Raw genomic sequence first — 13,134 nt, forward strand, 5'->3', positions numbered from 1 at the left:
CTGAGTTTATGCACCCCACGGTTTACAGAGAAGGCAGCCATGCACTGCACTCTGGGGACAGATGTCTATGTGGCTTCTTAACACACATGTTCCAGCAAAACGGTTCCCAATCCCTTGGGGGCGGGGGATGCAGAGTTCTTTCAGATGGCTCCAGAGATGCGTACATTACAACAGCCATGTCAACAGACTGGTTAAATCCTGGCTCCCATACAGATATGGGCGTAATTCTCAAGTGTGCCTCCATCTCCTGGAGGCTTTGTTCCTTATTTTCTCAATTAACAGACACTAAAAGCACCAGAACAGTGACGTGGGGGTGAAGTCTTTTACGTTAAGAAACAGTTCTCATGCTCAAAGGGGTTGTATCCCATTGTTCTAATGTGACAAAACCCCAGAATGTATTAAAATCAAGTTTGAGAATGCTGTGGCCACATGGAGAAAAGGAACCATGGGGGTTTGAGAAAGAACAGCAGACAAAACCTGTTCTGGAAGCTCCACAGCCTGGACCTGCTCTTGGAGTCAAAAGATTCCTCTGCTCTATGATTTCTCTCACCCGGTCACCCAGTCTCTGGTTTTCCAGCCTTGCCTCCCTCCAGAGAGGGGCTGTACACTCTGCAGAGGTGGGGAGTGACCTTGCTAAAGTACAGATCTGAATGTGACATTCCCAAGCTCCAGGAACTGCCCACTGCCCTGGGCACAGAGCCCAAACTTTTTTTTTTTTTTTTTTTTTTTGAGACGGAGTTTGGCTCTGTAGCCCAGACTGGAGTGCAGTGGCACAATCTCGGCTCACTGCAACCTCTGCCTCCCAGGTTCAAATGATTCTCCTGCCTCAGTCTCCCGAGTAGCTGGGACTGCAGGTATGTGTCACCACACCTAGCTAATTTTTGGTTTTTGTTTTTGTTGTTTTTTTTTTTTTTTTAGTAGAGACTGGATTTAACCATGTGGGCCAGGCTGGTCTGGAACTCCTGACCTCAAGTGATCCACCTGCCTCAGCCTCCCAAAGTGTTGGGATTATAGGCGTGAGCCACTGTGCCCGGCCAGCCCAAACTGTTTCAAGTGCTCACAAGGCTCTAGGCAAGACCCAGCCCATCCCCTTTCCTCTCTAATTTCATCTCCTGCCCCGCTCTCCCACTCCAGCCCCCTGCTCTCTGCCTTCTTTGAATTCATCCACCCCCAGCCTGGCCTCTGCATTTACATATACCTTCAGCCCGGAACACTTTCTCCCTCCTCACCTTTGCCTGAATAACTTCAGCTTTCTGAAGTTATTATCTGAAATTATCTGAATAATTTCAGATCTTGTTTTAGAGGCCACATATTATACCTTGGAAAGGTTCGCCAGGGTTTTTGCCAAGACTGAGACTGGAAGGAGTTGCCCCTCCTGTGGCTACAGCTCCCTGTAGTAGTTTCACGGGAGCATGAACTCGGGCTGATTCCCTAACCATCTCTCCATTGCCAGACCTTATGCTTCGCTAGGGCCAGGCTGAGCTCTGTTGGCTGACATATCCCTCTGGAAGGAGCTCAATATGCAGCTGCCGAGTGAACGTGTTCAGTGAGCATCTTTGCCACTGTGTGATCTGATGAGTGATGTTTTAGACAGAGGAAACTCTAGGCGCTGCCCACTGCATCACCCCACATAGCCGAACACTTATCCTGCAAGCCCAGATTGTTTTTGGCACAGGTACTAGCTGTTGTTTAAGAACACAGCAAAGGCCCTCAGGAAGTTCTGGCATTGGTTACAAGTGCTTAGAGAAAGAGATGCTTGAATTGAGAGTAAAAACAAGAAAGAAAAGAGTTAACGCAATGGAAAAGATAGAAGAAGAAAGAGACAGAAAAGCACTCACAACCTCTTCCCCGCCCCTCACATCTGAACCATTTCCTGACCACAAAACGATTTCTTAATTTTTACTTTTAATTATTTTATTATTTCTTTTTTTTTTTGTGGGTACATAGTAGGTGTATATATTTATGAGGTACATGAGATACTTCAATATAGGCATGCAATGTTTAATAATCACGTCATGGAAAAGGGGGTATCCATCCCTTCAAGTATTTACGTCTTGTGTTAAGATGTCTGGGTTCTGCTTATGACCTCCTCTCTAACTAGTTGGGGACCCTGGGCAAGTCACTTAACCTCTCTGAACTGCAGTTTCCTCATCTGTGTAATTGTATTGTATAATTGCAAAATTATACAATCGAATTATACTCTTTATATTATTTCTAAATGTTCAATGAAATTATTATTGACTACAGTCACCCTGTTGTGCTATCAAATACTAGGTCTTATTATTCTTTCTAACTATTTTTATTTTAATAAAAGTCTTTCAGGCCTGTATTAAAGTCATAGGATGCTAAGGGCAAAAAGGTCCAGAGAGAGCAGTAAGTTGCCCAAATTTGCCCAACAAGAGAGGGGCAGAATTCAAACGAGAACCCGGGTCTCTGATGCCAAGCTGCCTCCTCTCTGCAGAAGGCCGTGGTGCTTAGGCCCGCGTGCAATCTTCTCTGGAAAGATTGCGCTAAGCCTCAGAAGTAGCATGTGTGCCCTTCAGCCGGAGACTGCCTCGATAAATACATACTGCTTCCTGACTTGCAAAGCAAATATTTACTCAAAACCCACAGAGCACGGTGCATAAGTTCCTGACAGCCCCAGGCAGTTTCTAACTCACTTATCATTTATTTTTAATTTGTTTTTTAGTGCATGTATTTTCTGCATTAGACCTGGAATAAACAGAGTTCAGAGTAGATGCTGGACAAACTGAAAAGTGGTTTGTACTAAAAAGCACTAGTCTCTGCCTATTACCTCTAAATTCTAATTTCTGAGAAGTCTGTGAGCAGAATCAATCAAGCTTAAATGTCAGTGCTCCATTTAAAGGCAGTCTTTAAGGCAACACAATATGATGTCCTTTGGGAAATGTGCTGAAGAATTAAGGAGGCACAAATGACTCACATCATTTGCATAATATTGAGATTCAAGACATCTGGGTTCTGGTTATGACCTTCTCTCTAACTAGTTACTGACCCTGGGCAAGTCACTTAACCTCTCTGAACTTCAGTTTCCTCATCTGTGTAAAGAGATTAATGATAGCTTTCTACCTAATTCACCATATATGGACAACAGGCCAAATTGAAGGTCAAGTCCCACATCTATTGACCAAGTATTAAAGGCCTACTAGGGGCCTCGCTGTTTTAAGAACTGAGCAAACAACAGTGAACAAAATGAAAATGAAAACCTGTCTTCATGGAGCTTGATTTTGTAGGAGACAGACAGTGAACAAAAAATAAGTAGTAATAAGTCTGAAGCTAAGTTGTAAGAAGAAACATCACCATGATAAGGAAATAGTAGTTTGCGGGGGTGCCATTTTATAAAGGATGGTCAGTGAGACGCTCTCTGATGAGTCCTGAAGGAGATGAGGGAAGAAAGAGTTCCCAGACAAGAGGAGGAGTGAAAACAAAGGCTCCAAGGGTATGATTAGAGTGTTCAAGTTGGGAAGACCATGGTGGCTGGTGCAGAGTGAGTGGAGAAGGATGGAGATGGAGTCAAGAACGATGGATGGGCCGGGTGCGGTGGCTCACGCCTGTAGTCCCAGCACTTTGGGAGGCCAAAGCAGGCAGATCATTTGAGGTCAGGAGTTCAAGACCAGCCTGGCCAACATGGTGGAACCTCATCTCTACTAAAAATACAAAAATCAGCCAGGTGTGCTGGCACGTGCCTATAATCCCAGTTACTCGGGAGACTAAGGCAGGAGAATCGCTTGAGCTCAGGAGGTGGAGGTTGCAGTGAGCCGAGATCACACTGCTGCACTCCAGCCTGGGCAACAGAGCGAGACTCCATCTCAAGAAACAAAAAACAAACAAAAAAAAAAAAAAAAAGAAGGAAGAAATAGAGTTCCTAAAATGTAGTGTGCACGTGTGCACAAGCATCCCTGGATGTCCTGGGAAAGGTGATCTAGAGATCCCCCATTGTCATAAACACTGGCCTGGAGTCTTGCCTGTCCAAAGAGTTCCCTAGACCACAATAAATACCACTCCAATTTGACTCAAGAATGTAGAAGGCTCCCTGGTTGACCACCAACATATTCCCATCCACATCAGCTCAGCACATATAAATTACATGGTAGAACTTTTGTCTGACTTTTAGTCCTTCTTTAGGTCAAACTACTATGCTTTAGAATATTTCCTCTGCAGAGCTGGAGAACATTAATTTGGACATTGTTAGAAAGAGACGTGGGGGAGAGGTCAGCCCAGCCACAACTGCCTTCATTCATGAGCAAGATTTAGTTGTTTACGTGAAGTCTGGCAGAGGTTCCCAGCCTTGATCCATACCTGCCAGTACCTTGCCTGCCTGTACTGTGCTATTTCCAAGAATAAGTATGCTGGGCATGAGTCCTGATCATAGCCTGAGAATGAGGCCTTACCTGCTGTGTCTCCACAAGCCTGAATGATCTCAGAATGATCATAGCCTGAGAACTCCTGCCAGGGAGGTTGGAGCCATCAGCAGGCCCACATGGGCCAGGGAAGCAAGGCAGGATCCCATGTCTGCTGGGCAGGCAGTCAAAGTGGGCACTGTAGAAGTGATGCCACATGCCTATCCAAGGCTCCACTGTGACAAGGGAAGGCCTAAGCCTGGTCCAGAGAGCGCCAAGCCAGGCTTGAGGGGAAGGAAATCAAACTTGAATATTACGTACCTACTGCTTTCTGGGCAGTTGGTTACGCTTTTTTCATGCACAATCTCATTAAATAAATCTTCACTAACCTGCAAAATAGTATCACTATTCTATAGAAGAGGAAACTGAAGCCCAGAGAGGTTGAATGAATTGCCCACGGCCACATAGCTACTAGGTGGTAACTGGGGACTTAGAACCCACTGACTCCAAAGCCTGGACCTTAAATTGCTTTGAAATGAGTTGCCTTATCATGAGACAGGACACAATCCTGTCTGGAGTTGGGTGGTTGAGGAAATTCATCCTCCTTGTCATCTCAGGAGGCTGGAGAGATGGCCAGATTTTCCAGATGACTTGGGGTTTAGGCAGGGGGTGGTCCATGTTCCCTGAGGGCTCCACGGATCTACCCTTTGAATGGGATGCCTGTCTCCTTGCCATCAGAACTCTTATCCTTAAGGGCCCAGCTGCCTTCTACTGTCTGGGCAGGACTCCTGGCACTAGGACACCCTACCCACTTCCCATCCACCCAACACCCTGCTACCTAGCGCTGCCTCTACTGCCCCACACCAGACTGAGTGAGTTAGAGATGTCAGCCTCAGCTCCTGTGTCTCCACAGGCCTGAAACGCCGACTTGTTTTAGAACTGCCTGCCTCTGCTTCCTTCTCTTTCTTGGGCTTGTTGGCACTCACTCTCATTCACAGGCACCCTGGCTCATGAAATATCATCTGCAAATATGGGAATCTCTGCACCAGACCCACATTGTTGATGGCTCTGGAGTTGTTCATAAAAATATCCTTGGCATTCCCTGCCCGACACGGTTCCGCATCGTGCTGCACTTGCAGGCAAGCTTCGCCAGCCTGATAAAGAGCCCTTTATTTGACCTTTAGAAAAGTTATGACTCACATCACCAGCTTTCCTTCCCCTTCTAGAGTGCACGTTATCCATAAAAAGCATCAGTATAAAGGTCATGGAGAAGATTAACCCCAGTCCTGGGTTTTAAACTTTCTCTGTAGGACACGGTCGAATCAGCGGTACCTTGTGGCCGTAGGAACTAGTTAGCTTAAATGGGGACTTGTTAGTTCAGTCAGTAACATGTCCATTCATCTTGGGACTTGCTAGTTTAGCAAGGGGCTGGATGGCTTAGGTAGGATCTGGTTAGCCAAATCATGGGCTGGTTATCTCATATTTGAACTGGAAATTGTGGTTGGTTAATGTACTTGTAGAAACATTCGCTCAACTTGTTATAGTGCTGCGCTTTGAAAGAAAAGACCTGATATTTCTTTCCCTGAGAGGAAGGCAGTATAATTCTGCTAGATTCACTAACTACAGACTTCAGGTCTAACCCCAACTAGCAAACATACCAGTGCAAAGAGTATGAATGGATCCCTGCAGTACATCAGCATCATAGGAAGACCAGCTCTAAGCATAAGCCCAACCTTTAGATCATATCTAGGACATTAGGTCTATGTTGTCTTTGAACCTAGAATAGGGAGGACCAAATGAGATCATGTTCACCTATGTACTTATTCAGTGATGTTTCTGAGTATCCACTATTGCACAGACATTGTGCAAGGCACTGGGCACTGAGGACACAGACAAGATGGTATTGTGCACACTGTTTGATGATGCTTCCTAGCCTCCCTTGCAGTTAAGATTCATCATGTGACTGAAGTTTAGCCAATAAAACACAAGCAAAAGTGATGTGCGACACCTCCAGGAGTAGCCTATAAAATCTCCTACACTATCCTCCACATCTTCTTTCTTCTTGCTTTTGCCAGCAGATGAAAAAGGTTCAGAAAAGGACTTTGAGGCCCTACAAAATGAGGGAGCCATAAAATGGATGGATCCTGGATCCTTGATCACTGCATGGAGCAGAGGCTCCTGCCAACCCCATGTTGTCTGGACTTGATATGAAGAGAAATAAACTTTCATTATAGTAAGCCACTAAAACTTGGGGATTGTTTGTTGCAGCATTTAACCTGTCCTGACTAGTGTATGGCCCTTCACCTTTTGCTCCCTGAACTCTCCGCAGACCTTACCTTTTTCTGTTCCAAGAAAGACAGACCATCAGAGAGTCCTTCATTTTCATTCTGCTGCATCCTTGACTTGTCTATTTGTCTTCTCCCTTGCATTCTCCATCCCCACCACCCATCAGGATGAATCCATCCACCTGGGTCATTGACATCATCCTTCTATCGCTTTGTATTCTGTTGACTGTACTCTGCCTAAAAAAAAAAAAAAAAAAAAAATACATTCAGCACTCTTCTCTCCTTAAATACAAGAGAGTCCCATTCAGTGTTTGAGTAGTTGAGATAAATCGTCCTTCTTATCATCCCAGGAGTCTGGAGAGATGGAGAGATGGCCAGATCCTCCAGATAGATATGGGGTTTGGGCAGGGGTCCATGTCTCCCTAGAGCTCCCTTGATCTGGTCCTTTGAAGGGGATACCTATCACCTAAAATAAAGCATGTGGATAAAATTTTAAAAAAAGAAATAAAGTCTGTGGAAGGTGTTTATCAATTTGAATCCCCCTAAAGCAACTGACCTATTTGTCTCTGACCCTTCATGTCTTAGTCTGGTTGGGCTTCTATAACAAAATATCATAACCTAGTAGCTTATAAACAACAAGAATTTGTTTCTTACAGTTCTGGAGGCTGAAAAAGTCCAAGACCAAGGCAGATTCAGTGTCTGGTGGGAGCCCAGTTTTTGGCTCATAGACAGCACCTTCCACATGGCAGAAGGGGCAAGAAGTCTGTCTCAGTCAGGCTTCTTTTTTTTTTTTTAAGATGGAGTTTCGCTCTTTCACCCACACTGGAGTGAAGTGGTGCTATCTCGGCTCACTGCAACCTCCACTCCTCCAGGTTCAAGTGATTCTCCTGCTTCAGCCTCCTGAGTAGCTGGGATTACAGGTGTGAGCTACTGCGCCTAGCCTCAGGCTTCTTTTATAAGGGCACTAATTTCATCAGTGAGGGCTCCAACCTCATGATCTAATCACCTCCCAAATGCCCCACCTCCTAATACCATCACCTTAGGGTTGGGGATGTCAACATATGAATTTGGGGGCACAGAAACAAGCATTTCACAAGTTAATTTCTGATGAATAGGTCAGAGTTACTATTTCTGCCTTACCACTCATTGACACCTTAGCCCACAGCAATCTGGCTTCCTCTCCCACTGCTGTCATGACACTTCTCATTCAAAGATCATTAGTGATCTCTAACTGTAAGTCCAGGGGACTGTTCGCAGGCTTTTTCCAGCTTAATCTTTCAGAAGTTCCTGATACCTGACCGGCCTCTCCTCTAACTCACCCTTGCACATGTTTTCAGCCCTTCTCTCTCCTGGTTCTTTCTGCTGCCTCTAAATGGAGGAGTGCCCCCAAATTCTGCTCTCAGCCAACTCTTTTCTCCTAAATTTGCTTATTTGGCAAATAGGGCTATTATTGCTACTAATAATAAAAACTAACATCTATGGGATATGTATCTGAGACAAGTGCCAAGCATACCACATGCATTATCCTGCCTAACCCTAATAAAAACTTGATGAGGTTAGTGGTGTCATAATCTCATTATAAAGACGAGAAAGGCTAGGCAAAAAGCAGGGTTAAGTAAGTTGTACAATGCCACACAGCTGGCATGGGTTGGAGCTAGACAAGACCAGTGCCTGCCCATAGGGTGCCCTTTTTCAAATATGAAATCACCATTCTCATCCACTTCCAAAAAGGGCAGCCTATGGGCAGGCACTAACTTTCCTCTGGGCAGGTGCAACCCCATTTCAGAGTACTTGGTTTGGTAAGCAGAGGGAGCATTTAGCCCCACTCATCTCCTTAACCAAGTCCCCTACTGCAAGGCACAAAGTACAAGAGTGTACAAGGAACTCATGGAACCAGAATTCAAACTCTGGCCTCTGTAACTCCAGAGACAGATGTCTCACCAACCCCCTATCCCCTACCTCACAGCATGTTGTGAGGATTAAAACTAAACAGATCATGAATGTAGAGCACTTGGCTCAGAATTTGGTGTGTAAGAAGTACATGATATAAAATAGTCACTATTATTGTCATATGATTCATATCACCATTCTCATCCACTTCCAAAGCTTCAACAAACTTATTCATCAAATGTTTAATTATTGCTCATGTGCCAAGCAGTACGCCAGGTGCTGAGGTTTCAAAGATGAATAAAACACTGTTCCTGCCTCATTGTTTTCAAAATCTAGCAGGAAAGAAAGCCACAAAAACAATGAACTGAAAAAGTGACAAGCACAGTAACCAGAGGTGATACAAAGTGCTGTGTGAGCACAGAGAAGAAAGCGTTACACCAGTGTGGGTTAGGGACAAGGGACAAGCAGATTTGGTGATGGCTTCAGAAGGGAAGGGAAATTTTAAAGGAATCTGGATCATTAGATGCTGGCCAGTCTAGACGACTTGGAGGGACAATCTAGAGAGAGGAAACTGCAGGAACAAAAGCAAGGCATGGCAATAGAGAAGGACATAGTTTATGTGGCCCGGAGTTTGCGCTTGTCAACCAGAAGTCATTGAAAGTAAGTAAGCAGGGCTGGGATGCAGTCAGATCTTGCTTTTAGAAAGCAAGCCCTGGCATGTAGAATAGTGGTTTGCACATAGTCAGAGCTTAGTAAATATTTAGAAAAATGAATGAATGAATGAATGGCTTGAAGGAAACCTAGCCTCCATGGTGTAAGCACTGAAGACATTCACACATCAATTTTAAAGTCCTCCGGGGCTGCATAAACATGTGTGCTCACACTGCACTGTGGGAACAAACTTGTATTTACAGAATGTTAGCACTGAAAGAGTCCCTGATGAGGAACCACTCCTGTCTAACCCTACCATCCCAGAAGCTGAGGCCCAGAGAGGGAAGTGGCTTGTTGAAGTGATTCATTTCATGACCCAGTCTCAATTTTGGCTGCTGCAAGCATGACCATCCTTGAGTCTAACGACCTTTCTAAGTTTCTGATTTGATCAGGTGCTTCCTTTAGGGATTCTGTTTTTTCTCGAGCACACATCTTTCATATTTCTAGCTCCATGACTTGCTTATATGCCCGGGCCCCCACTAGAATGCCTGCTTCTGTATTCTTTCCAAAGATGATTCATCCTTCAAGCCTCTTTTCCTCCAAGAAGCCTCCCCTGACTACCCTAGCATAAGTGGTCTTCACTTTCACTAGCAGCAGTTCTTGAATACTTATTGTATGCTAAGAACTGTGCTTGGCAATTTACATTCATGCATTATTTATATGTAACACATGTAATACATGTAAAATATGTTTACATTTATTACTTAATCTTTACAAGAGGCCTATTAAATGTGGGCTATTGTTATCCCCAGTTTTCAGAAGAGGGAATGAAATCCCCATCAACATAAGAGCTAATCGTGTAGTAGACAGTGGGTTAAATTCTTTCCATGGATTATCTAGATTATCCTCACAGCAACCCCATTAAGTTGGTACTGTTACTATCATTTTAACTGAACTGACCAGAAACCTGAGGCTCAGAATGGTGAACTGATTCAAATTCTCATAGAGATTAGGTCATGCATCCAGGATCAAACCCAGCCCTACTGGCTTCTCAGTGAGGATGATGACTGGCCCAGGGTCATCCCCAAGCACAGGTGGAGCCAGATATCCCCTGATCTGAAAGCCCATGCTTCACCCCCTGCTCTAGACAGCCTTCCATCACCCAACTGTCCATCCAAACCACCACTCACTTGATTCTTTTCCTTGGTTTGTTTTTGTTTTTGTTTTGAGGCAGAGTCTCGCTCTGTCACTCAGGCTGGAGGGCAGTAGCACGATCTCTGCTCACTGCAACCTCTGCCTCCCAGGTTCAAGCAATTCTCCTGCCTCAGTCTCCAGAGTAGCTGGGATTCCAGGCACCCACCACCATGCCTGGCTAATTTTTATATTTTTAGTAGAGATAGGGCTTTGCCATATTGGCGAGGCTGGTCTCGAACTCCAGACCTCAAGTGATCTACCTGCCTCAGCCTCCCAAAGTGCTGGGATTACAGGTGTAAGCCACCAAGACTGGCCCTCATATCATTTCATTAATGAATTATTCTTTACCCTTTAGATGGTATTCATTCGTGTGTTGATTCATTGACTCTGTAAATATGCTTAGAACTTATGCTAAATGCCAGCTCTTTGAAAGGTGTTTGATGAACAAGTCAAAATGGTCTCTGGTCTCACAGGGTTTGCAATATGTTGGAGTGCCTTTTAAGTGGCAATCCTCATATTATTTCTCTCTCTTTTTTTTTTTTTTTTTTTTGAGTCAGTCTCAGCCCATTACCATATTGGCCAGGCTGATCTTGAACTCCTGACCTTGAGTGATTCACCCACCTCGGACTCCCAAAGTGCTGGGATTACAGGTGTGAACCACCACACCAGGCCCTTTACTTGTTATTAAATAATATGTTTGTTCCCATGTTTTTCTTCTCTAGCTGGATCGCAATTTCCTTCTTGACAGAAAATGTGCCTTCGAAACCTCAGTATCCCAACACATGAGTGCTTATGCTGTATTGATTAAATGGTTGACTAACAAGATGACTCAACTACAGAAATAATTTTGCATTTTTTTGAGTATGGGGGTGTTTGTATCAACCAGCAGCCCAAAGTTACACTGCAGAAATGGTGATTGCAAATCCTATTTACTTTTCACACCTTATAAAGTACAGCCCAAAATAAAAATGTCATGTGCTTAAAAGAAAAAAAGAAAAACCTTGAAATTCATATTTCTCTTGAAGGGTCACCTTTTTTGAACACCTCTGAGTCCTTAGAACGCCACTAAGTAGTTGCTCTATAAATACCGTTAATCAATTGGTGCATAGAAATACATTATATCTTAACAATGAAGAATATTTTTGTTAGGTTTTTGGTCCCCTAGACTTTTATTACAGCCTAAGTCCTATTGGTTTTACACTGGCCCTGATTTCTTTATGTGAATTTCCTTCCTCACTAACATAAGAGCCTACTCCCTGAGAACAGATTGTAAAGTTTTGAAATAGCTTTGTACAAGGGAAAAGAAAGAAAGAAAGAAAGAAAAGAATTTACTGCCAGACTATTTTTCCAGCTCTTACATAGGAAGTTAGATGTTGCCTGTTGGTTTCCTTCACTAAGGACCAGCTTTAATCCGTCGTGTTGTCGCCGTCTACTGGTGACAAACGGAAGGTGACTTGTTCTATAAAGCTAGGGCGTGGAGGCTTTTTGCCTTGAAAATATTCAGTTGCTTTTGTAGCTAAGAACATTTTGTTTTCAACAGTAAATCTGCCAGCCAGTGGCAGGCTCAGTTTACTCACCTGAATAAAAACCTTTCCCCAATTCTCGGAGCCCTCCCTAATTTTATGGCAACCCTTACTTTCATTGTATCATATTCATATCCTACAATTTCACTCCATCAGAGCTTCTCCTAAGGAATTCTATTTCTCATCATTGTTTCCTATGCACCTAGCACAGGTCTGGAGACAGAGTAGTTACACAATAAATGTTCATTGAATACATGTATGTGGAAATTAAAGTGTGAAAGGAAGGAAGGAAGGGAGCCCCAGAAGGAGATTTTAATTTTTTTTTTTTTTTTTTTTTTTTTTTTTGAGACGAAGTCTCACTATGTTGCCCAAGCTGGTCTCAAACTCCTGAGCTCAAGCAATCCGTCCGCCTTGGCCTCCCAAATAAACTGCTAGGATTACAGGCATGAACCACCCCGCCTGGCCAAGAGAGGAAGATTTTCTATGTCTCTCAGCTCGTGGCAAGCTGCAGAAAGCCACGTTTGGTTTCATCACCAAGAAGTGCTTCCGAATTTTCATCAGCAGATTCTAAAATCAGGGAAAAAACTATTTTTTCCCTTTTCCTCTTTTTCCTGTAGCTGAGCAGAATTGAATGTCTGATGTTGTTTAAATCAAGGTGATTAAGCTCTCAGACTCTCAGGCTGTGCTTTTCACTTTTTTCTTTGAGGTTCTTGGTAACTGCAGGGCAGTTGAGTTATTTTTTTTTTTTTTCTAGAAGGCAGAATCAAAGAAACTAGTCATGCATAGCTGTGATGGACATTTGCAGGTTGTGCTGTCTAGCATCAATCTTCCTTTCCATTAGGGGAACAAAGGGGACAGTGCCCTGCCTCCTTCTCCTGGTCACCTGGCAGCCACAGACCTGGCATGTAAGCCAACATCAGCCAATTGAATACTCTTTGACTCATGGGGGGATGGTGAAACTTGGAAGGTCATTAGAGTTATTTTATAGTAGTAGTTTTGGGGGTGAAGGACACAGACCCAGGGGTAAGCTTGGCTGGAGATTCCAGGCTTCCATCAGGAGGCCATGCCCCAGACACAGCACCTTCCAGACAGTGAAAGCTGGGGCTCCAGCTTCTTGACCCTCTGGAGTTGTCTTGTGTAATGGATAATATTGAGTGTCAACTTGATTGGATTGAAGGATGCAAAGTATTGTTCCTGGGTGCATCTGTGAGGGTGTTGCCAAAGGAGATTAAC

General features: G+C 44.0%; 1 long non-coding RNA gene across 1 annotated transcript in view; it reads right to left on the reverse strand.

Annotated features, from left to right (window-relative positions):
- LOC119625190 (uncharacterized) overlaps positions 1-6,874 on the reverse strand; it is a 28,903-nt gene extending 22,029 nt beyond the window's left edge. The window contains exon 1 of the long non-coding RNA XR_012089642.1: positions 6,695-6,874. This is a non-coding gene — a long non-coding RNA (uncharacterized lncRNA). The remainder of the gene's footprint in view (positions 1-6,694) is intronic.
- Between the last annotated feature and the right edge of the window lie 6,260 nt (positions 6,875-13,134).

The sequence above is a fragment of the Chlorocebus sabaeus genome, chromosome 20, assembly GCF_047675955.1.
Source record: "Chlorocebus sabaeus isolate Y175 chromosome 20, mChlSab1.0.hap1, whole genome shotgun sequence".
Classification (NCBI taxonomy): domain Eukaryota; kingdom Metazoa; phylum Chordata; class Mammalia; order Primates; family Cercopithecidae; genus Chlorocebus; species Chlorocebus sabaeus.